At 36.9% G+C, this 22,350-nt stretch overlaps 1 protein-coding gene across 4 annotated transcripts in view; it reads left to right on the top strand.

The window, feature by feature from the left end:
• Window positions 1–22,350, top strand: part of gulp1a (GULP PTB domain containing engulfment adaptor 1a) — a 90,888-nt gene that overhangs the window by 36,840 nt on the left and 31,698 nt on the right. For 3 of the 4 annotated variants that reach the window (XM_087803527.1, XM_087803524.1, XM_087803528.1), the window contains exon 2: window positions 6,887–6,973. The gene's annotated coding sequence lies outside the window, so the exon portion shown is untranslated. Of the gene's footprint in view, window positions 1–6,886; window positions 6,974–22,066; window positions 22,222–22,350 lie in introns of those variants that run through there. The other variant, XM_087803525.1, reaches the window with a different exon arrangement.

A 22,350-nucleotide genomic window follows, 5' to 3' on the forward strand; every position in this document is an offset into this window, starting at 1 on the left:
CCTTGTGTTATCTCTCAGTCAAAGCAACCCAATGGCCAAAAAACAAATCTGTTTAAGGTATTCCTTGTGTTATCTCTAGGTCAAGGTGACCCGGTGGCCTGAAAATAAATCTGTTTAAGGTTCCCTTGTGTTACCTTTGGGTCAAAGGGACCCAGTGGCCTGAAAACAAATCTTTTTAAGGTATCACTTGTGTTTATCTTTGGGTCAAAGTGACCTAGTGGCCTTAAAACAAATCTGTTTAAGGTATCTCTTGTGTTATCTTTGGGTCAATGTGACCCAGTGGCCCGAAAATAAATCTGTTTAAGGTATGGTTATTATGGTCATATGGTCCCTTATGGTCATATCACTCAAGGTCAAGGGGAAAGACCTCCCTGGCTTCCAGAATAATATATAGAATCTTTTCTTTTTTTTATGGTAGCGCCCTGCAGTGATTTTTTTTTTCTTAAAATAAAGGCATATAACACATAGAGCAGTATTTAATAATAATAATAAAACAAACATTTCATATAGTGCTTTCTAAGGTTCCTTAAATTGCTTTACAAAAAACACGAATCAAAAAGGTTCGAGATGGACAATACATAAACAAAAAAAAAAGTACAATTATTTCTCAGGTGTTGTAAGTGATGTTGAAAATATGGGTTTTAAATGTACTTAATTTGAATTTAAAAGAACCAAAAAGTAAAGAAACAACAACATTTGTATCGTAACATACCTGGCAAAAACTATTGATGGTCTGATGAAGCTTCATGAAACAGTGTCAATGTCAGTGTCCACTAGATGGCGTCTCTGCACTATTTTCCTTTGATTGAACTACTGTTCTAATGAAACATCACTGATTGTGCCACCTACTGACCTCTAAACAACATGACACTGCTTCATGAAGCTTAATCAACCCATCACTAATGAAAAGTAATAAACACTACGTGTACTACATGTGTGGCTGAAAATGAAATCCCAAGTATGAAATACTTTTTCCATCAGAATGTTTTCCCCCCTCAGACGATGTTTTCACCCTCAGTTTAGGATGGTTTGAGAATGCTGGCTCCGAGCTCGGCGTCTACCAGCAGCAGAGGTTGTTTTACCCCCTCAGGGAACAGTTGGAGTGATGGAGCCTGGTTGTCCAATTTTTCTTATCTCTTTCCTCCAGAAGGATCTGAGCTAATACAAATCTAATTAGGAGCCTCGTTCCAGAGGTTCATTCAGTCAACTTTAATGCTGTTTTTTCTAAAGCGCTGACGCTGTAACTGTCACATATTGTGCTGATACTATAACCTTTGTCACTTTAATGATGTTTTCTTATATGTATTACTAATCTAAATGTATTTTTTTTATATTAATGGGTTTTGAGAGCTTGTGTCCCCTTTTTTCAACAAGATAATTTAAGGCAGTTATAGGCAAAATTACTTTTAAGCTGTGTAATAATAATAGAAAAGAACTGTAGAATGACCTTAAAACATAAAATGCAGTCATTATACTTAATCTGATATTGATTTAACCCACACTAAGGAAATGCTAAACAACCCACCTACCAGCGAAAATAAAATCGCTTTCTTACTTAATATTCAATCAATTCTGACTGAGGGCAATCAAACACTGCTCTCCCGTTTTCTCACTCCCTCTCAGTGAACTCATCAAATTCAAAAGATTTTTATTGAGCATTGATAAGCAGTTACACAACTTAATGCTAGTGTTATACACATTGTAAATAGCAGGCACGTTCCATTTTCGGACATTCAATGTGAACTACAGGAAATAATAGTCAAAACTAAATAGTAGTGTATGACACAAATCATTACATTGATTAACTTTGTATAACACCTTTACCTTACCTTTATAACATTTAAGTGAAGCATTGGGAAAAATACTGACATTTTGCAACATTGATGCAAAAAATAAGTTAATAAAATGGCATTTTTATTGCATTAAATCACTTAATATTTAGGAATCAAATATTTACATTTCTCAAGGTAAAGTAAAGATGGATGAATTATAATTTGAAAAAATATATTATTATTTGAAACAAACTTTAATGAAAATATGTATACATTTTCAACGGTGTAAGCCTCTTCTTTTTTTTTTAAATAAACAAAAATGCACTAAGAGGAGTTACAGTTGGAAGCAGAGCTTAACAAAATACTACACAAAATAAAACAGCAGAAATAAAAGAACTGAAACAGTAATTAATTAAATAAAGATAATTACAAAAATGGTTAAAATAATGTCAATTAAGCAGATTTTTACCTACTTTTTTAATGTCATCGTGCAGCAACTCAAACATTTGTCAAACCAACATTTGATTTTTTTCTTCTGGAAAAAGCCAGTATAACTTTTGAAAAATATGCAGGTGAATCTGGTCTGTGTTTAGGCCGTCCGACTTCAGAAATGCTTCGGGTTATAGTTAAAAAAAATGTGTAGTTATATGAGCCAAATGGCTCCTTTCTCTACTTTCAATGGTTTTTAAGTATTTTAGATTGGACATTTAAATTCATGATTTTGTGCATAACGGTTTGGGGAATTAGATCCAACAAGTAGGAGTTAAATATGTATTATTAATATGGCTTTTTTATACTTGAGATTAAAGAAACTTCTTTCAGTGGAACGTGGCGTTTTTGCAAGTGTGGTAAATATTTTTTTTTACCTTTCTGTGATCAATTGTTTCTTAAATTGAGCAATTCAATACGATTCTGAACCTCTAGAGATGATAAAGAAACGTCATCCTTCTTCGGTGAGAGTGAGGCGAGCTCGGAAGAGGTCTAAGTGCACTAAGAGATTTTCTTTCAGTTTAATCATTCATTTCTTCTCTGGTCAGGTTTCAACTTAATAAGTGAAAATGCATCCGAGTCATGGACGAAGGTCTCAATCTGTGGAGCTGTAACAAGTCACAGTTTCCACGTTGTTCAGGGAATAACAAAGCAGTGATGCTTCGCTGTCGTATTAAAAATGGGATTATAAAAACAAACCTGACTTCTCGGGGAATATCAAGCTGCTGCTCCGGAGACAGGCTGGCAAATCCGCTTGTGTGTTTAAATCTTTGTCACTTCCGAGTTCATTTTTAGGATACACTTTTGACTTCCACAAGTGCTGATCTTATGCAGTTATACCTGATCCTGCCTGACACTTCCTCGAGGGTAAGTGTGTCAGGTAGAACTGCAAGATATTTGTGTCTTGAATTGCGATATAGATATAAATGCGATATTCATTTCTTTTACCTAAAAATGAATAAAATAATTGCAAATAACGGGCAGGTGCGAGGACTTTAGGGAGGTCCGAGGGTTTAGAGACGGAAAACAATGCTATATTTTCCGTTCGCTCAAGTCCGCGCTTCTGTGGCGTCACGATTGGAATAAATATCACTTATAGTGAAACTGAGCAACATCAGAGAGGAGCTGCCGGCACGTCACAATATCACCAAATCAATAATATATCCACCTCCTTGTACACGCACACATTACAGTTTTTAAATGACCTGACGCTAACAACTTAGCCTATTAGCATACGGCGAAGACGGACAGGTTTACACTTGTTTGGAAGTTCACGATCTTATAAGAAAACAACTGAGACGAGATGAAAAGTACTTGCAATATGTTGCTTTATCGAAGGGGGTTGAAAGAGATGAGCTGCTGAATGGATCATTTGCGTTTGAGTAGATCATAAGTTAGTCTTACGTCCGTGTATATACTGAACCGTGAAGTCAGCGCACCGACAAGAATGTGATTTGTGTATCAGAGAAGTAACATTTATGATCCATTAAAATATATATTAGGTAATTTCAGAAGTGTGTACCAAACTGATACTAGCTGTTGGTCACCCCTGGTCTACTGTTTACACTGCACAACTGCATTAGAAAGGTGCCATATGGTCAATAATAAATTTCCTTTGTGTAACCAGTTACATGACGGTGAGAAGCTTCGGTTACTCGCCTAGAAATCATTGCAAACGTTGACACCCCTAATGTGGTGGTGTGTCTCAAACACCCAGACCTGTGTGTCAGCACAAGAGACAGATAAGTGTGTGGAGTAGACATATGCCATAAACCAGAATATGGTGTGTATGAAGGTGAGGGTAGATGGGTTTATACGTCTCCATAACTGTCCCCCACACATTTATATCTGTTAGAGCACCACCCTCTAAAATAGACCCCCACCCCCCATCCTATTTCTACTCACAAAGACAGATGCTTTACCTCGGACACAGTAAGATAGGAAAGATAACCTTTGGAAAAAAATACATCTGCTTTGTGACCATAACCCTGTATTTGCCTTGAGGAATCCGAGGAGGTATCTGCCCTTTATATTGCTGTGTTATAACTATTATAACTCTGGAGTACAGGTAGAACATTTTTGGGCGTCAGGTGGTCCAGTACTTCTTTTCTCCCGGGAAAGACAACCGACATTATATATATATATATATATATATATATATTAAGGGTTGCCTTTCTGTCTGTGCTTTTATATGTTAGAGATCTTTCACAACGAAAAGACGACGAGAAACAGATTGTTGTTTTCTATGGAGAACAGCGAGTTCATTAGCATTATCCAGACCTTCTTTGTGTTTGACTGTGGTGGTCTTCCTTTGGAATATGTGGGTTCTTTTTAAAAAGGGAATTGAACTCAAACTTTAAGTATATAATAGTTACTTCTTCCTATTTAATAAAGGCAACGAGCAAAACATAACAAAGGCTTATTTTTAATACCTATTGCACATGGCGATTTCTGTTAAAGGCCCTCTGCGTAGTTTTGGAATGTTGTTTCTGGCGCCCCCTCGTGTCAGAATGGTGTGCATTGGTACTTTTTTGTGTGTGTGTATTTGTATTTGTATTTTAAAAACAAGACAGACATTCTTGTGGTGTCAGTTTCTCGTTTTGTCTTCCGTGTCTGACCTACTGCTGTAAAACAGTTTGGTGGTCACATGTCACTCAGACTCTCAGAGTGGATTGTCCAGGCAAAGTTACGCAGTGAAGAGCATTGTTGAAAAAATAGTGACAGCGTTCTACTACATACATACATGTTTCCCATGTATTAAACTGTATTAACAATTATCTTTGCGCATGCAAAAACATGCATTTAAAATACAAATACATATATTTAGGTCCTAACTTGATTACTTATATAATAGTGAAACCAAAAAACATTTTAATAATTATGATTATTAATATAACATTATTGCTTAAGAGTTAGCATGCTAATTGTATTAGTGAATGCAAATACTGGTTCATCCAGAATAGAACAAGTTTTTGCTCCCCAAAAACACATTTTTATTAAGCAACATATAAAAGACTCATGCATATATTGAAGTGACCATGATGGATGATGGTGTGATACATTGTTTTATTTCTTATTTTCCTCAGTGATCATAGGAACATTTTTCATCATAAACTCTTTACACAATTTCCTTTGTTTGTGAGCAAGTGACTGATGAGATTCCAGCGAAATAAGAAAAACAAATAGAACAGGGTTGACAAATTTGTGGCGCTGATAGGAGGAGCGGCTTATATAAATAAAAATGCTTTATGGTGTTGAACATGAGGGGAAGCTGGTGATGCTTGAGCGAAAACATTTGTCATGGGCTTCCTGGGTGGATGCTGAGTCAGCAAATCCAACACTGAGCCTAAAGTGATGGAGGTTCATGATGGCTGCATTTCCTCATGTTCCTCAACTCAACACACACATTATGAAAATTAATATTCTGTATATGCTTAAATCATGGGGGTCTAGAGTCGGGGGACCAGAATATCTGAGGTGGAGATTTTCAAGTTCAAAACACAAGTACAAGATCATCAATAATGTCTATTTATCTTAAAATATCATTTAGTTGTTGACATTTGTTGTTTAATTATTTATTGTTATTTTCAATCTCTGTTGTGTACCTAGTGATTTGATGACTTTGTTGTTGTCGCAAATAATTCACAAGCTTTTATCAAACGTTGTACTTATTTTTTTCTTTAAAAATAAATAGAATAACTTCATTTTATTAAACTGTTTTTTACTTAAATTACATATTTTTATGCCACATATATTTAGTGCCCTGACGTTATTATATTTTTGAAGACGTCTTTTTATTGACTTTGTGCATCGTTTTTAATCTGATGGCGTGTGTCACAACATGACACTGTTTCATGAAGCTTCATCTGTAATGATGGTCTGATGAAGCTTCATGAAGCAGTGTCATTATTTTCAGAGTCTCTGCACTATTTACCTTTGTTCTAATGAAACATCATTTTTAAACTGATGGCGCCACCTACTGACCTCTTAACAACACAACACTACTTCATGAAGCTTCATCAGCCCATCACTAATAAATACAGTTAGAAGTTTCAATACGAAGCAGGAATTGGGACAGTCAAGGGAAATAAGTGTCAAGTTAGGAAACTGACTCAGAGTTGACACCAGAGTTTAAAGTCAACATTATTTTACTTGCAAGGAGAGAGAAATACAGAACATACTTTTCTATCGTTTCTCCGCTTTTTCTCTGAAGCGTGGAGCTGTTATTATATATTTTTGACGCATTTTCGCAAGCCTTCCTTGTTATTAAATTAATTTGAAGGTTTCCACCAAACACATATTTGAATGAGTTATTATCGCTTAAGGTCCAGGTTAGAATTCACTTCTTAATAGACACAAAATAGCACCAAAATCCTTTCCCACGCAAGAAGTGATATAGTAAGAATAATATTAGTGGTTGGTAAATATTATTGTATACATTTAGCTCAACACTTTCCCATCAAAAAAAGTTGTTGTTGTTGACGTGATCTGCGGCGACCGAGACATTTTGCCCGCCTGTTTTTCAAGCTTCGCCGGCTTCACACAATGTTAGCCTTGATCATATGAAACAGAAGCACGTCCTTTTCAGCTGCTCAACGCTCATTCATCTCTTTTGTCTCCTCTAGAAAATGCAGCACTGATGAAAAGCCTGCCTGTCGTTCCATGAGTGAGACCCAGCGAGGAATTCTGAGCATCACACGTCGGCGCTAAGAGTAAGACTCATTATCCGTCCCCCTCGCTACAGTTGTGCCTGAGAATGCATCATTAGATCCTTCTGGAAAAGAAAAAAAAGCTCATGCTGCAATCACTCAACTGATATTTGGTTATAAGTGGAGACGCGGCTCTCATCATATCTTCCCTTCTTCTCTCTGTAATGAAAGCCTGACGGCAAAGAAAGTGACATTTTCATGCCATCCTGTTTATCACATAACACGTGTTGAGGCGGCTTTGCTTTGGCATTTTCTTCTTCTCGCCGCAGCGTTGAATATCACATCACTCTCCTTCACTCCCGGCACATCATTAAGTGTGTTTGATTTGTGTTGCCTTACTTAATGTAGTGGCCCAGATCTCCGAGGACGTCTTCTTATAGAAACTATTTGGACGTAGTTTTCAGTAGACTTTGTTCCTATTATTTATTCTTCGTTACAGTTTTTTTTTTTTGGGTCAAGTCATTATTTTGTTGTAAATTTCTGCAAAATAAAACAATTTGTCCTTGTTTTGAGAAATAGTTTCTTGCGGGGAAAAATGCAAATAAGTACTTTCTAACAAAACCTTTCTGCTAATTAATGTACTTGTTCTGCACTCTTGAAATATTACTTTCCAGCAAGGCATCATTTCATTCATAAAGTTATAAAAACTGCAGACTGTCCCGTAAGCTTATCTGTCTTTAACGCTAAAATATATTAAAAACACAGTACTGAATGCCAAAGATAAGAAATCCAGTGAAGAAGTTAACATATATTTAGTGTTCCAAGATGGGTCAAACACCTTCACTGCCATAAAAAGGTAGACCCACACTATTTTAGTCTCACTGTAGTTGTTGGCCACCCCCGACATTATTAACTAGATGTCAAAGTAATGACAATTACCTGGTGGTTTCACTGACTCTGTAGTTCCTTAGGTTGAGTAAAGGATTAAGTTTCAGTATCTGACAGTACGCGATCTGGGAAATCTGCGCGATCCGGGAACGCATGTGCAATGGTCTGTTTTGAGTCGCCATGTTTATGGCAAACCGATTCGGACAAAAAACGTACAAGTTGTATAATAGTGTCAATATACGATCTGGAAAATCATCAGCAATCTGTTTGTATGCAAGTGTTTCATTCAAAAAGCTAAGAATGTATTTTCTCACTGAGTCTCAAAATATGACTTTATAAAAGATAAATAGTAAAACAAATATTGGAGCCTTGTTCCTTTACTCTAAAACATCAGGATGTTTTTTGTACGACGTGTATAATCTGATCAAACATGACACAATGATTTAGCCTGTGATTAACTGGGAGCTTCTGAAATGAGCCACCGCTTTGCAGAAATAACGTTTTTTATTGCTATAATCGACACAAATAAACGAATGTGGTGCTCACGTCATGTTTTCCTTTCAACTTAAACGGACATGCTTGCCAACAAAAAACTTTCCCTGGAACGTCTTAATAGTTATCTTAATTGTAAGTGATAAGTAAGTAAGTAATTAGTATTTTTACCAGTAAAATGTATAGACACGATGAATTATATCCTTTTATCTTTCATAAAATCGATGCTTTGAGACTTCAACAGATGCTATGTCACTGGCTATATAAATAAAGTTGTGTATTTTGAATGCAACGTACATGTGCCAATGCATCGCTGATTACCCAGATCGTGTTTTACGCAATATTTTTGTTGTGTACTGTAGCCTTTACAGATCAACACCGGTATATAACATGTCGTATAATAGTCAGTATCAGAGGAGAAACCCCAGAGCCTCTCTAAATTGTTTTAAAGGTGGCCGAAGAAATGTATTTTCGCGACAAGCAAGGGTGTCAAGGTTGAAGTGTTGTTCGTGTATCCCTGAGGTCCTGCTTTAGCTAATCTCCTGACCTTTACCAGCGACTTTAATTAGGCTACATAAGTTTATCTATGATGGTTTTATGAACATTTATATCTCTACAAAAGCTTTAAATGCCGCTCTGTGCATTCAACACTATCAGGTGGTAAAATATGGACTTCATTAAAGTGTGCCGCTGGGTTTAGTCTTGAGGCGGGGTATCTCACAGGAAAAGCACAGTAGATTATTTAAGGCAGATTTGAGTCATAAAGGTGCCATTGAAAGCTTTTTTGTTTTTTTAACCTCCTTGATTTACGAGGGTGTCGCATCAGGTAAAGTAGCGTCTTAATATCCTGTGAAAAGCAACTGGAGGGGGGAGCAGCTGGTTCATTGATATCACACATCAAATCCTGAGTCATACACAATATATTCAAAGTATCCTCTTGCAGCTCACTAAACTTGTGGGTTTCAAAGGCAGGAAACTATGGATAAAATATCGAAGAGAAAAAAACATTTGTACCCAGGAGCCACTGTTTAATCTCTAAAGACAAATGGTTATAAAGTGTTGGACATTTTGTTTTTCGACACAAATACATGATTCTATAAGGAGATAACATTTCTCCTCTTTTTCTCAACAATTTATTTGTTGCTCAATACAGATAAAAACTACCCTCTATGTTTTTCTGCTTTGTGAGAGCCTTTGAAACATGTAAAGGTAGGTATACAGGTGCCTAAACCAACTGACTACTTAAAGAAGTAGTGGATCAACCCAAATTTTATGATTGATGAACCAGCATTTTTAAGTTTCTTTGCTCAGGTAGATGTCATCACCTGTATAAAGAAACATACATTTCTTTTTTTCAAGACAAGACATCTTTAATAATAAAAATAACTTAACTGTAATACGATGCTTTATTTTTTTCTCATTTTAAACAACAGTTCTACTTCATGCATGTTCAGCCCTTTACAGGCCGTCGCTATGGGTTGCCTCCCAAGTAAATCCATAGCCCTGACACATTCTTAGAACCAGAGTTACAGCTCTTACTATAACTGTGCTGTTTTTATGTGCATAAATACCAAAGGACCCAAACTCGTCTTGTGTAGCACATTATATTTAATTGCAACAAAAACACTTGAGAATAACATCAAACTTTACTCAAGCCCTGTAACTTGGTTCTTACTTTGTGAGATTCTTGTTTGGTTAAACTGATTTCCATGTGAGACAGATTAAAGCGACTTTATCTACTGACTACATTTTCATTAAAATGTCCTGTTTCACACGTTCACACATCCTTTACTGTTTTCGAAAGTTCTGAATCTAGTTCGTGCACACGAGCAGGACAGTTTAATTCTTCATTTTCCACTACCGAGTGCGGGCGTCATTTCAATGACTCTATTCCTAATGGTGAGCAGAGAATCAGCTTTTTAAATTCAGCAATTTTCCCAGTTTCATCTGTTTGGTCCAAGACAGCTTATTGTTGGAAGCTTACGTTCTACCTCAACTGGAGTGATTTTTACTTGTGACGGCCATGGTGTTTGTAAGATATTCAGGCTTGTAATCTTCAACCTGACTCACTCTGAGAAGACATGATGCTGGAGATGAAACAAGATTATCTTTCTTGTAAGAAAAAAAAATGCATGTGGTATGTGACAATGGTGCAACAGAGGTTTCTACGATACAGCTTCTGGGGGGGAGGGGAGCCAGAAACAGTTCTCATTCTTGTGTATTGTTGCGAAATAATAGTAAATAACTTTAATAAAAAGGCTATCGTTAGCCGTAAAACGAGCGACTTCAGAAAGGCTTGTTCACTGAACAGGTACAATGGTCTCTGCCTCACCTGAGCCTCACTTGTAGCTCTTAAACCTTTCACTGTGAGATCATAGCTTGATTAAAAAGAGGAACATTCTGCCCAAAGAAATAATGAACGGAATTCAACTTCTAATATCTTAAGGTCTTAAGATGGATTCATAAGAATGTGGGTCGCACGGAGGGTTTAATCCCGAGGCAGACAGCAGCGGTGTCTGTAATAATGAAGCCGCCGAGCTGAACTTGAAAGCCGGTGATTATCTCATGACTCCTTTTTTGGCTTGTGACGAAAAAACAATGTGCAAGAAATGATGATCCTATACCAGCTCTCAATCTCCCGGAGAGACGAGCTGAACTGCAAATATTGAGTCCACTAGCTCAGCTGATAACAAAAGGCGCTAAAATTAGTGTCCAGAGGAAAAAGTAGAAGTAAACAAGACGTCCATTACTCTGGTATCTAATGTTTTGTATTTTCAAAACCCTTCTTTTTGTGTTAATATCTGGTGAGTGACAGGACGGTTCCAGGATCTATTTTGAGATTCTGTAAAAATCTTAGGGTGCACGGTGGTGCAGTGGTTAGCCACACAGCAAGAAGGTTAACGGTTCCCATCCAGGTCAGGAGGTCGCCAACTTTTGACCTTTCTGTGTGGAGTTTGTATTTTCTCCCTTGTGTCCGGTTTCCTCCCACAGTCCAAAAACATATTTATACAGAGGTATGATTGGGAACTCGGAGGAAACTGTCCACAGGTATGAGTGTGTGTGAATGGTTGTGTGTTCTCTGTGTGCCCTGTTACAGACTGGCATCCTGTCCAGGGTGTCCTCCACCTCCCGCCTGAGAAAACTGGGCTAGGCTCCAGACCAGGGCTTCACGATTCTGGACAAAATGAGAATCAACGATTTTTTTTCCCCCAATATAAATATTTATTGCACTTTATTGAACAAAAAACAATGAACAGACGTACTATATTGACAGCAAATACTTAAAAAACCTCTGCAAAACGTGTAAAAAGTGTGTTGAAAATATATTTATTAGTCAATGATGAATTAATCTTTAGTGCAGAGTAAAGAAAATTGCAAACACTCTACAAATATAAATGACTTACTTACATGTTTGCACAGATGCTCTTGTTACTCTGTCATATATAAGTACACCCTCTGTCCTACACATCAATATATTATATATATCTATTTTAAATAATCGTCGTCACTTGGAAATGAGAATGTCTATAAGTAGAAATCGCGATCGCGATTTTTTAACGATTAATCGTGCAGTGAATGAGTGAATTTCAAAATCTTATACATTAGTAGAGAAATTATAACAATAAGAAAAAAACAAATTTTGTGTTTACTTATTGTAGAAATGACAACTGTTACTGTAAATATGAGAAATACTTTGTTTCATTCAATACACAATGTGGGAAAAAAAAGAACATTGTGATGAACAAATAAAGGATTTTATTGAAATTAAAAAAGGAAATTTCATCGTTAAAGAATACGTTTAAATTCAAAATCTGTTAGTATTTATTAAAAAAACAACATTTAGATTATTCTACACTTTAAATCATGACTATACAAACGACATTTTTCGAGTTTACGAAGCCTAGGTTTTGCATTTAAATGTGTTTTTTATTTAAGAATCCCATGATAATAAATACGGTTCTGACCCATATCGATGCGGGTTTAAAAACGCATCCAGGTGAGGTTTATCCAGTCACAGTACAGGCGTACGGGTTCATTTTCCTTAATGATTATGACCATTGAGATTCATAAGCTCATTTACAGTCGACATGTTTAACAGCTCAGCAAAGCTGAAGTGCAATTTGAAGAAACTGAACAAATTAATACACAATAGCAGTTGTGCTATTTTTTTCAAAGCCAAAAGCTAATGGGCTGTGACTTGTGTAATTATGTTTATGTAGTTTATTGCCTCAGACAAATGGTCTGGTTTCAACTGGCACTCGTGCTCGCTGTAATGTGGGTTAACTCGCGGTTAAAAATAAGGCATTGTCGCGCACGTCTGGGCAGGAAGGAAACAAGGAAGCGCGGCTGAATAATAGACTCTGATGTTTCCAACGTGGACGACAAAGACTGTTGAGTTTCTGGCAGGAGATTCGAGTCGGAGAATCATCTGCAATACTTTTGATATTCTGGAGGAGGAGCCGTTCAATTATCATGACGAATGCACGACCGCGGTGTTTTTGATGTCCCAGCGCACTGGCTCGACTCCATCTGTTAGGAAAGGAGGATGTTCACTCGAGGTCTCCAAGTGCCTCGGATCAAGACGCCAACACGTCTAATCTGTTCTTAAAGGGTTCGGCTTGTTATTATGTTGTCAAGCTTGACGTATGGGGTCACGTTTCCTGCCACTTGGGCTTCATTTCAATTACATCCAGATATTAGACAAACCCTTAGAGGGAAGAACGGACAGGAAAACAAAACGATTATTGAATAAATTACTGCCTATATTTTTTTAATCAAACCGCTTGAGAAATTAGCAACAAGATCAACTTTATACATTATATAAATATATATATTATTTCTTCTTGTAGTGTTGTTTTTAATCTTTCTGAAAAGCTGTTATTTTTTCTCATTGTTGTTTGTATTTGTATTTTTGTATTGTGTATATTATTGTGATAATTCAAATTTCAAATACATTATTACTGTTCATTGATGTCTCTTAAAAAAATCTACTTTGTTTTATTTCCTTTATTTATTGCCGATTCTTTTGAAGATGATTTTTTAAATGACAATTTGGGTTAATTTTGTCTGCTTTAAATTTGTTTTAAAGAAAGCCTTTCAATTTCATAGGCATACTTTTTCAGTCCTTATTTTCTAGAAAAAAATGATTTTTTGGAATAATTCACTCATTAAGCAAGAATAGGATGTAATCTTAAACATAACAGACTTTTTATTTTTTTTTAAAGGATAACTTTTGCTGGTTTCAGGAGAAAAAAAATGAACACAGCATTTTTTTCCAGATTTGATTTTTTGTCTCTCAATAAATTAGAAAAATCATGGTTTATAAATAAAAAAATATATATGATTTCATATATTTTAGTTTATTTTTTCTATTTTTATGGGCATATTTTCTCAAAGTTCTTTCTTTACCACCATGGTATTTAGTTTTATTCAATATTAATGCAAGTGTTTTTTTGTAATCTTTCTCTCTTTTTTTTTTGATTATGCTTATTTATTTTTTCATTTTTATTTTCTCACAAATTTTCCTTTAATACTTGGATTTTTGATAATATTGAATCTTAAAGAACTTATGTTTAAGCAGCAAAATTGACACGTAACTCCAAATAGTGACCTCAAGCCTTAAATTAATTATAATGAACAATTAAAATACTACAAATGGTGCGAAGGAGAAAATAAAATTATTGTCACTAAAAAAATGTTGATTTTAATCAGTATTCTTGCCATTAGCTTGTGCCCGAAACACAAAACTAAAACACGACCAAGCTCCTGTGTGATGACATCACTGTTGTCGTGACGACCTGTTTGTATGTTGAAAACTTTAGTAGGAAGAACGTGAGCTACAAGTGAAATATTTTTTTGTTTGTTTAACAGATTAATGGTATTTCAGCTCATTTCAACGAGTCAAATTGAGTCGACGTGTGACACATTCGACATCATCGCTCCAGCATGGAAACGAATCCAACTTGTAAGTGCGAGAAATCAGCAGCTTCACTTGTCGTGTTTGTTCTCCTGAGGGAGTCCAACATGGCAGCGAGTAATCGGGGACTCCGATGATTCCACATAACTGCTGATTCTCTGAACGCAAAATGACTTCTTCAACACCCGAGGCGGTTCTGGGATATGAGTCATGATGTCAAGTCGAAGGCTTCCTAAGCGAGTGGGAAAATAAAAACGGCTGAGCTTATAATTGACAAAAATATGACTAGAAATGGCCTCTTTGCGGTACTACTACGCCGGGAACTAGTTATTGCTCATTTCTTAGTACGGCGGACGGTCACGGAGGATGGAGGCGCTGGAAGTAATTGCTTCTGCCTGAGAGTCATCGCAATATTAGATGCAGCGAGTTGGATCCTGACATTTCTGATGGAGAGCTTTGTTTATGAATCTCAAATCCTCCGGCATCGCTCTCGCCAGAGACGCCACCTTCAGAGTCAACACTGGGGAGGTAGAGAAATAGAGTTTGGTATTTCTTCAGAGCAGATAGAAAAAAACTAGAGATGTATTCAGTTGATCAAAAAAAAATGAGTGTTGGAATTGGATGAATGAAGTTCTTAACACACACGGTTGAATACATGTGTTACAATTGTTATACAAAAAGAAAATGAAAGAAAAGTGTCAATACTGTCCTAAAATTACGGTATTTGCAAAAATCTCACATCACCATACTTTACTAACGATAAAACAGTATTAAAAATATCACAATATTGGTATATTTTAATAAAATTCAATACAGTTCAATTTTATTTACACTTAAAATTAAGATTACAAATGAGGTCAAAACTATTTTGATTGAAAACCAAATTTCGATTCAATATTTTTAAATAATTCAGACCCTGAAAGGCTTAAACAGGTCGGCTTTAGCGTCGTCATTTTCCTATTCGCTCCCTTTTCCGGAATATCCCACGGTGACGGACAGCGGATGAGCTTGTCGGCGCCATCTAGTGTACAGGAGGTACCAGAGTAAACTACTTGGAGAATTATCATATTGATATTTGATTTTTATATTTGTCCTTAGCCGATCCCCCCAAAAATGGCATAAATTTGAGTCTTGTGTTGTCTCTGGGTCAAAGCGACCCAGTTTCCTGAAAACAAGTGTGTTTTTTGGTATCCCTTGTGTGGTCTCTGGGTCAGGGCGACCCAGTGTCCTGAAAACAAATGTGTTTGCGGTATCCCTTGTGTTTTCTCTGGGTTAAGTTGACCCAGTGGCCTGGAAACAAATGTGTTTGTCGTACAGGATCCTCAAGATGGCTTGTTGTTGACCTTGACACAAAGCAACACAAGGGATACCACAAGCACATTTGTTTTCAGGCCTTTGGGTTGCCTTGACCCATAGACAACACAAGGAATACCACAAACACATTTGTTTTCAGGCCTTCGGGTCACCTTGATCCAGTGATGGATGGCACAAGGGTTAAGCGAAAGTAAATATTTGACAGATAAACTTCTAACTTACAAACATTTTTGTGGCCGATACTGTAATATAATAAGTGGTAATAAGTACTCGCAAGACTCTCGTAATACAAAACACGTTACAATACTTTGGTTACGATACAATGGTATCACAATATATAAAACTATTGTTATATATTGCGATATTCCATGGAGTTCCTTTTATTTAAATCAACTTAAAATTAAAATTACAAATAAGGACAAAACTGATAAACTTCTTGATACTTCTTTTCTGAGCTAGGTGGCGCCATCTACTGCACAGGAGGTACCGAAGTATTTAACTCCCACTCAACTAAAGTACTATTTTGTATTTTTTGCAAAAAGCAAAAATATATTTAAAAGACGAATTGTTGATATTTGCTCAAGCGATTTTTAGCAACGATATGGTGATAGCAATCAGTGTATGCCAAGTTTTTGCCAAAAATATAAATACTTATTTATGTATTCCATCTTAAAACTGTGAAATGGATATTTTTCCATACTTTTTTCCTGCAAATTGTATTTGATTTTAATTATTTATTTATATTTCTGTTACCGCCTCTCGCCTGTTGAAACTGGATCGGTGGATAATTTGCCTCCACTTGTTTCTAATTTATGTCCTATATTCAGTTTTAGGATTTAATTTGGCATCTGCTTGAAAGCGATACGTTAATGTTTGTCTAATTATATTTCTGTGCAGTGATGTGTGGAATGTTGTGCAGCTGCTTCTCTCGTTCTAATCCAAACATTTATAGTTATTTTCCTTCTGTATCTGTGCTCAGTTTTTTTTAAATCACATTAGCTCTAGGAAGTTGCTGACCATCCAGAACTCACCTGCTCAGAGGCGACGGGGTTTTCACTCATGGCAGAAATTATGACAGAAGAGAAAAGGGACACCACCAAAGTCAAGTCGCCCGGGTCAAAAACAACCTTCGGGCTCTTTTGATTTTTTTTTTTTTGCAATTACAGCACGACATGCTTCCTCTTGGGAGTCTCAGCAAGTGTCGTGTTTCTCTAAGTGTCGCCGGCCGCCTCACTTTGAGAGTGTCCTTGCGACTTTCTGTCAAGTGGGAGATGTTTTGTAAAGATGGCGAGAGTGAGGGATGGAGTTGTAGATGTTGTTGTAACAGCAGGAATGTTGATTTAAAGGGTGCTCCGGTTGTGGTTCGGAATGTTCCGCTGTTACACGTGGTTTGAATTCCTCGTTCTGTACGAGCCTCATCAGAAAATTGAAGATCTTTGTATTGTAAAAGTTCAAACATTTTGAAGAGAAGGAGGGCAAGGATTTTCTCTTAGTGAATTGTGAGAAACTTTTATCATTCACAATTTTCTTCTATGCTAAAATGACATGTGCTGTGTCTCAAATCACATACTTCTCTTAGTGCACTGGAGGTTAGTATGCATCAGGATAGTGTACGTACTAACTAGTAACTAATTCTCGACAGATAGTATGTCTCAAATCAAACACTGCTGCTACACACTAACAGGAAATGACGCGACAGCTTCTTCTTCTACTACTATTTAACGATGATTTCAACCAGCTGTAGGAACACTATCGCCACCTGCTGGCAGCACGTTTGGTTTGGATCAAGAAATATGAGAAACTAAATATTGGCGAGATATTTACGATGGTATCAGCACCGACTGTAAGTATTTGCATATATATATATATATATATATATATATAAAAATATATAACGTAACTTTCATTTACAACTTCAACGTCACTAAGATGCTGCCGTTTAGGGTAGAAAGTGTCCATCGATTCATACTTAGTTTGGCGTACTAAGAATTGAGACGCACTTAAATACACACTAAAAATACTTTAAGTTTTAGTATGCAAGTATGCGATTTTAGACAGAACTATGTTGTGTATCTACCGTTCAAAAGTTTGGGGTCACACTTACAATTTTGTGTTTTCCATTAAGACTCACACTTTCATTGATCAAAACAGTTGCAAAAATAATAGAAAATATAGGCAATACTTTGACAGGAATATAAATAATGTTTCAAATTTATTTGAAATCATAATTATGAACTTCAAACTTCGCTTACTTCAGAGAACCTTGGGCATTCTAGCTGTTAATATGTGAGGTAATCTGAAGACTCTTCACGCCGCGCTTCCTGAAGCTCCTTCCACTAGTTGGATTGACTTGATGGTCACTTCTGGCGAACCAAAAACCCCCTTTATCTCATACAAATCTCCCACTTTACCAGCAACAAAGCATCCACAGACCATGACATGACCTCCACCATGCTTGACCGATGATGGTCCAGCATCTCTTCACTTGGTCTGCGTCTTACAAATGTTCTTCTGCTTGATCCAAACACCTCAAACTTTGATTCATCTGTGACATTCATTCTCAGATATTGCTGTTTCTTTGCCACTGTGCCTAGAAGACCAGCATCCCTGAGACACCTCTTCACTGCAGTTGTTGACACTGGTTTACTATTTAATGAAGCTGCCGATAGAGGACCCTGCGATGCACCTATTTCTCAAACTAGAGCCTCTAATGAACTCGTCTTCTTGCTCAGTTGTGCACCAGGGCCTCCCACTTCTTTTTCTACTCTTGTTAGAGCCTGTTTGTGCTGCTCTCTGAAGGGAGTAGTTCACACCGTTGTAGGAAATCTTCAGTTTCTTGGATATTAGTCGCTTTGGAAAAGCCTTGAATTCCACAAACATGAATATACTGTCGAGTTTCACATGAGAGTTCTCTTTTTTTCTGGCTATTTTGAGAGTACAAGTTCAACTGAGAAAATCTCTAAACTTAGGAAATGTTGTCACAGCATGATCTGGAGCTTATAATCCATGTGTTTGTATCTTCTTGTTAAGACTATTGTAACAGTTTATTTTGTTGTCTAAACAAGAAGGATCTGTGTCGCTTGAACTCTGCAGCCATAATTCAGAGCCGCTCTAATAGAAGAACTCCCATTTCTCCGATCATTAAAACTCTTCACTGGCTTCCAGTTTCTTTCTGGATCAACTTTAAAATTCTGGTTCTTACTGTCAGATCTATTCATGGTCAGACCTTCCATCAGTGATCTGATCCAGACTTACACCCCAGCTCGGGCTCTGAGGTCTGTGGATCAGAATCTACTGATGGTTCCTGAATAGGCTTCCGGACCAGAGGAGAGAAATCCTTCCAGACTGTTGCTCCTAAGCTTTGGAACGATCTTCCTCTGTGTTTGATGATCTACTGACTCCTTCAAGAAACATCTGAAGACACTTTTATTTGTTCAGGCTTTTCTTTGATTCTCTGAGATTCCTGTGTTTGTCTCGGTGTTATCTGGATCTTTTAAGTATATACTTTATTGAATATTGTTTTGATTGTTGAAGTGCTTTGTGACCCTGGTCTGGAAATGCGCTATATAAATATAAATTACTTACTTACTTACAATTGAACCCACAACTGTGATGCTCCACATACTCAAAGAAATGTCAGTTTTTCAGCTGTTCTAAGATAATTGTACAAGGGTTTTCTAATCATTCATCAGCATTTAAACGCAATAAGCAAACACCATTAAATCACTTGAGTGATGGTTTCTGGAAATCGACCTATAAACCCCTATGTAGATATTTCATCAAAAACCAGACAAAGTCATTTACAACATTAAAAATGTATAGAATGTATTTCTGACTAATTTAATGTCATCGCCTTTTAAAAAAAAACTGTGCTTCAAAAATAAGGATATTTCTATGTGACCCCAAACTTTTGAACAGTATGGTAGCGTAGCGGTCAACACGCACGTACGACAAATGGAGCAAATATCGAAAATAGAATGTGGGTCATTAGCTGCCAAACAAGAGAGAGAGTAGGGGGAATGGAAGGAACTCAACAAAATAAAAGCACGGGCAAAACACACTCAAGACAAATCTGTCAAAAAACAGAGAAAGTTAAAGCGATTTTGGATGAATTATATTCAAAACCATCACGATCTGGAGGGATATGAGGGTGTTTTTTTCTCCGTCAGGATATCAACCAGGTTCTCAGCAGAGTGTCAATCCATCGTCTGTAAATATTAGTATCTTTCTGCGACACACCTGAAAATCAAACTCAAGGAAATAAAGAAACAGCTGATTCAATGAAAACTAGCGTAGCGGTCAACACACGTGCACGACAGATGGAACAAATAGAGCATAGACGCGAAGCTATGAGCTGGTTTAGTTCCTGCTGTTTGTCAGTATCTGTCAAACAAGAGAGAGAGTAGAGGGAATGGAAGGAACTCTACAAAATAAAAGCATGGGGAAAAAACACAATCATGACAAATCTGTCCAGAAAAAAGGCTGTAAGACTAAAAGTAAAAGCAATTTTTGGATGAATTATCTTTAAAACCATCACGATCTGGAGGGATTAGAGGCTCGTCGTCTGTCTCTCAGGATCTCAAGCAGGTTCTCAGCAGGATGACGATCCATCGTCTGTAAATATTCGTCTCTCTCCGCGTGACAGACTCTTCAAACTCGGCACCAATTTAAATGATGAACCCGGCGCCGTGACTGAGGCCATATGTTACGCTCACAGATACTCAATAGTCTCATCCAAAAACCGCCAAAGAACATCGTTCCCGTTCCTCGTCTGAATAAGTTTCAGTGGTGTGGGAGTTCCGACTTTTCCGGGAAAAGTGCTCCCCCTGTACTCCCCCCCCCACAGACACCCCCACAGCTGTATATACAAGCATGAAATAATAAGAGCAAAGAAAAGCGGCGGAAAAATTAAGTTTGAACAGTGGAACCCACATCCTGAGGCTCTTCTTAGCCCCAAAAAATGTGTCTGTCAGCAGCAACTCATCGCCACCCACACTCTGACCCTGACTTTAGCAAACATTTATGAACATTCCGCAGCAGAGAAGAGAAGGATTTTCTTCGACTGTGCTTTTTTTATCTGACATTTCTCTGTCCGTCTGTCTGTGAGAAAACTTAATCGAGAAGTTGTCACTTTTATTTCCAGGCGATGTGGGAACAAGGAAAGATTTGAATTAATAACAGTTGAAACACATTCATGGTCTTATTGTGTTTATTGTCCCGTGAAACTATAAAGATCTGAAGGAGCTGCTTGGCAGATGTTTGCGCTCCCACTGTTTGCTAGTTTCCAATAGAATTTGATGAATTTAATAGTTTTGTGATTTATTGTATATTTTAAGATTATTAATTTGGCAACCTTTCCCTTTTTAAACAGCTTTTAAGAACAAAGAAAAGGTCATCTTTTTTATATTGATATTTTTTTGACACATTTCCCCAACCCCTTATATTTCTTTCCATTTTATAGATTTTTTTGTTTTATTTTATTGTGGATTCACAGCAAATTTTCTGTTATATTAAAAAAAAATTGTGGTTGATATGATCTTCATTTTTTTTTTTTTTTTACAATTCGTAATATTAAATAATGTTTGTTTGTTCGTGAATTTATTTATTTATAGACATTTCATTCCTAAAAAATAAGGAGAGACGATTAAAAAGCATTGATTATTTTAATTAAATTAAAATAAAGATCTAATAAAAAGTGATATAAAGGAAACAACTTTCTTTTAAAAAATACATCAAAACTATGTTATTTAATTAAATGTGACGGACATGTATGGCCTGATGGATAAATGAATACATTTAAAAAAAATAGAAATGTAAGTAAGTAAGTAAGTAATTGTTTATATAGGTTAGGTAGAACTTTATTGATTTTTTTTAAATTGTTTTATATAGCGCTTTTCCAGACCAGGGTCACAAAGCGCTTAAACAATCAAAACAATACTCAATAAAATATATACTTTAAAGGTCAAGATAACACTGAGAACACAACAGGAGTTCCAGAAAAATCAAGGAAAAGCCTGAACAAATAAAAACTTTAAAAAAGCATATTAAAGAGGATTATAAGGACTTTTAAATCAGATCTAAATACTATTAAACAAGGCTTCATGTTGACCTAAATACAAACATATGTTCATCATGTTTGATCTTTCATCTTAAAGATTCTTTAAGTTAGTAAGTAAGTCCCGTGGCAGCAACACTAGAGGGCAATAGAGATCTGACAACTTCAATCTCACTGCTGCATCATCTCTTTTACGAGCGGCTGACCCGGAGTTCAACCCCGATGTTTCCCCGGCAGCGAGCGAGGTCTGTGATCCGTCTTGACACGGAGGTGGGGGGGTGTTTACAAAAAAATGACTCTGACCTTACGGGTGTCGTGTCTTGACGCGGTCGGACCTCAAGGCTGTGCAAAAACCAGAGCGATGACTCAGCAGGGTCAGGAGCAGAACCTCTTGGTCGTCAGACTTTTTATGGGTCACTTGTCTTTGGTGTTCGAGCAGTTCCGGTCAGAAAGGGGTGGAGGGGGGGGGGGGGGGTCCTCGGTTTCTTCAACCTGAGACTGTGGGAGGAGGTTTGACTGTCAAGTGTCCGGAGTAGAGTAGAGCTCCCATCATCATTCCTCAGTCCTGAGTGTACCAACATCTGGTCCACAGCTGGAACCCATTAGGAACCCCTAGAACTTCCTTCTACTCAAGCACAGTGTCACGTAAGTAGCTTTTTTTTTTGGGATCTCCGCTACGTTGTTGTTGCTGCTTCACCGTATAGATTAAGACCCCGAGTGTTTCGGGCTCGATAAAGTCGAGGAGTCAGCGACTTGCGTTCGGAAACACAAGCG

This window comes from Callionymus lyra, chromosome 12 (genome assembly GCF_982586985.1).
Source record: "Callionymus lyra chromosome 12, fCalLyr1.hap1.1, whole genome shotgun sequence".
Lineage (NCBI taxonomy): Eukaryota > Metazoa > Chordata > Actinopteri > Syngnathiformes > Callionymidae > Callionymus > Callionymus lyra.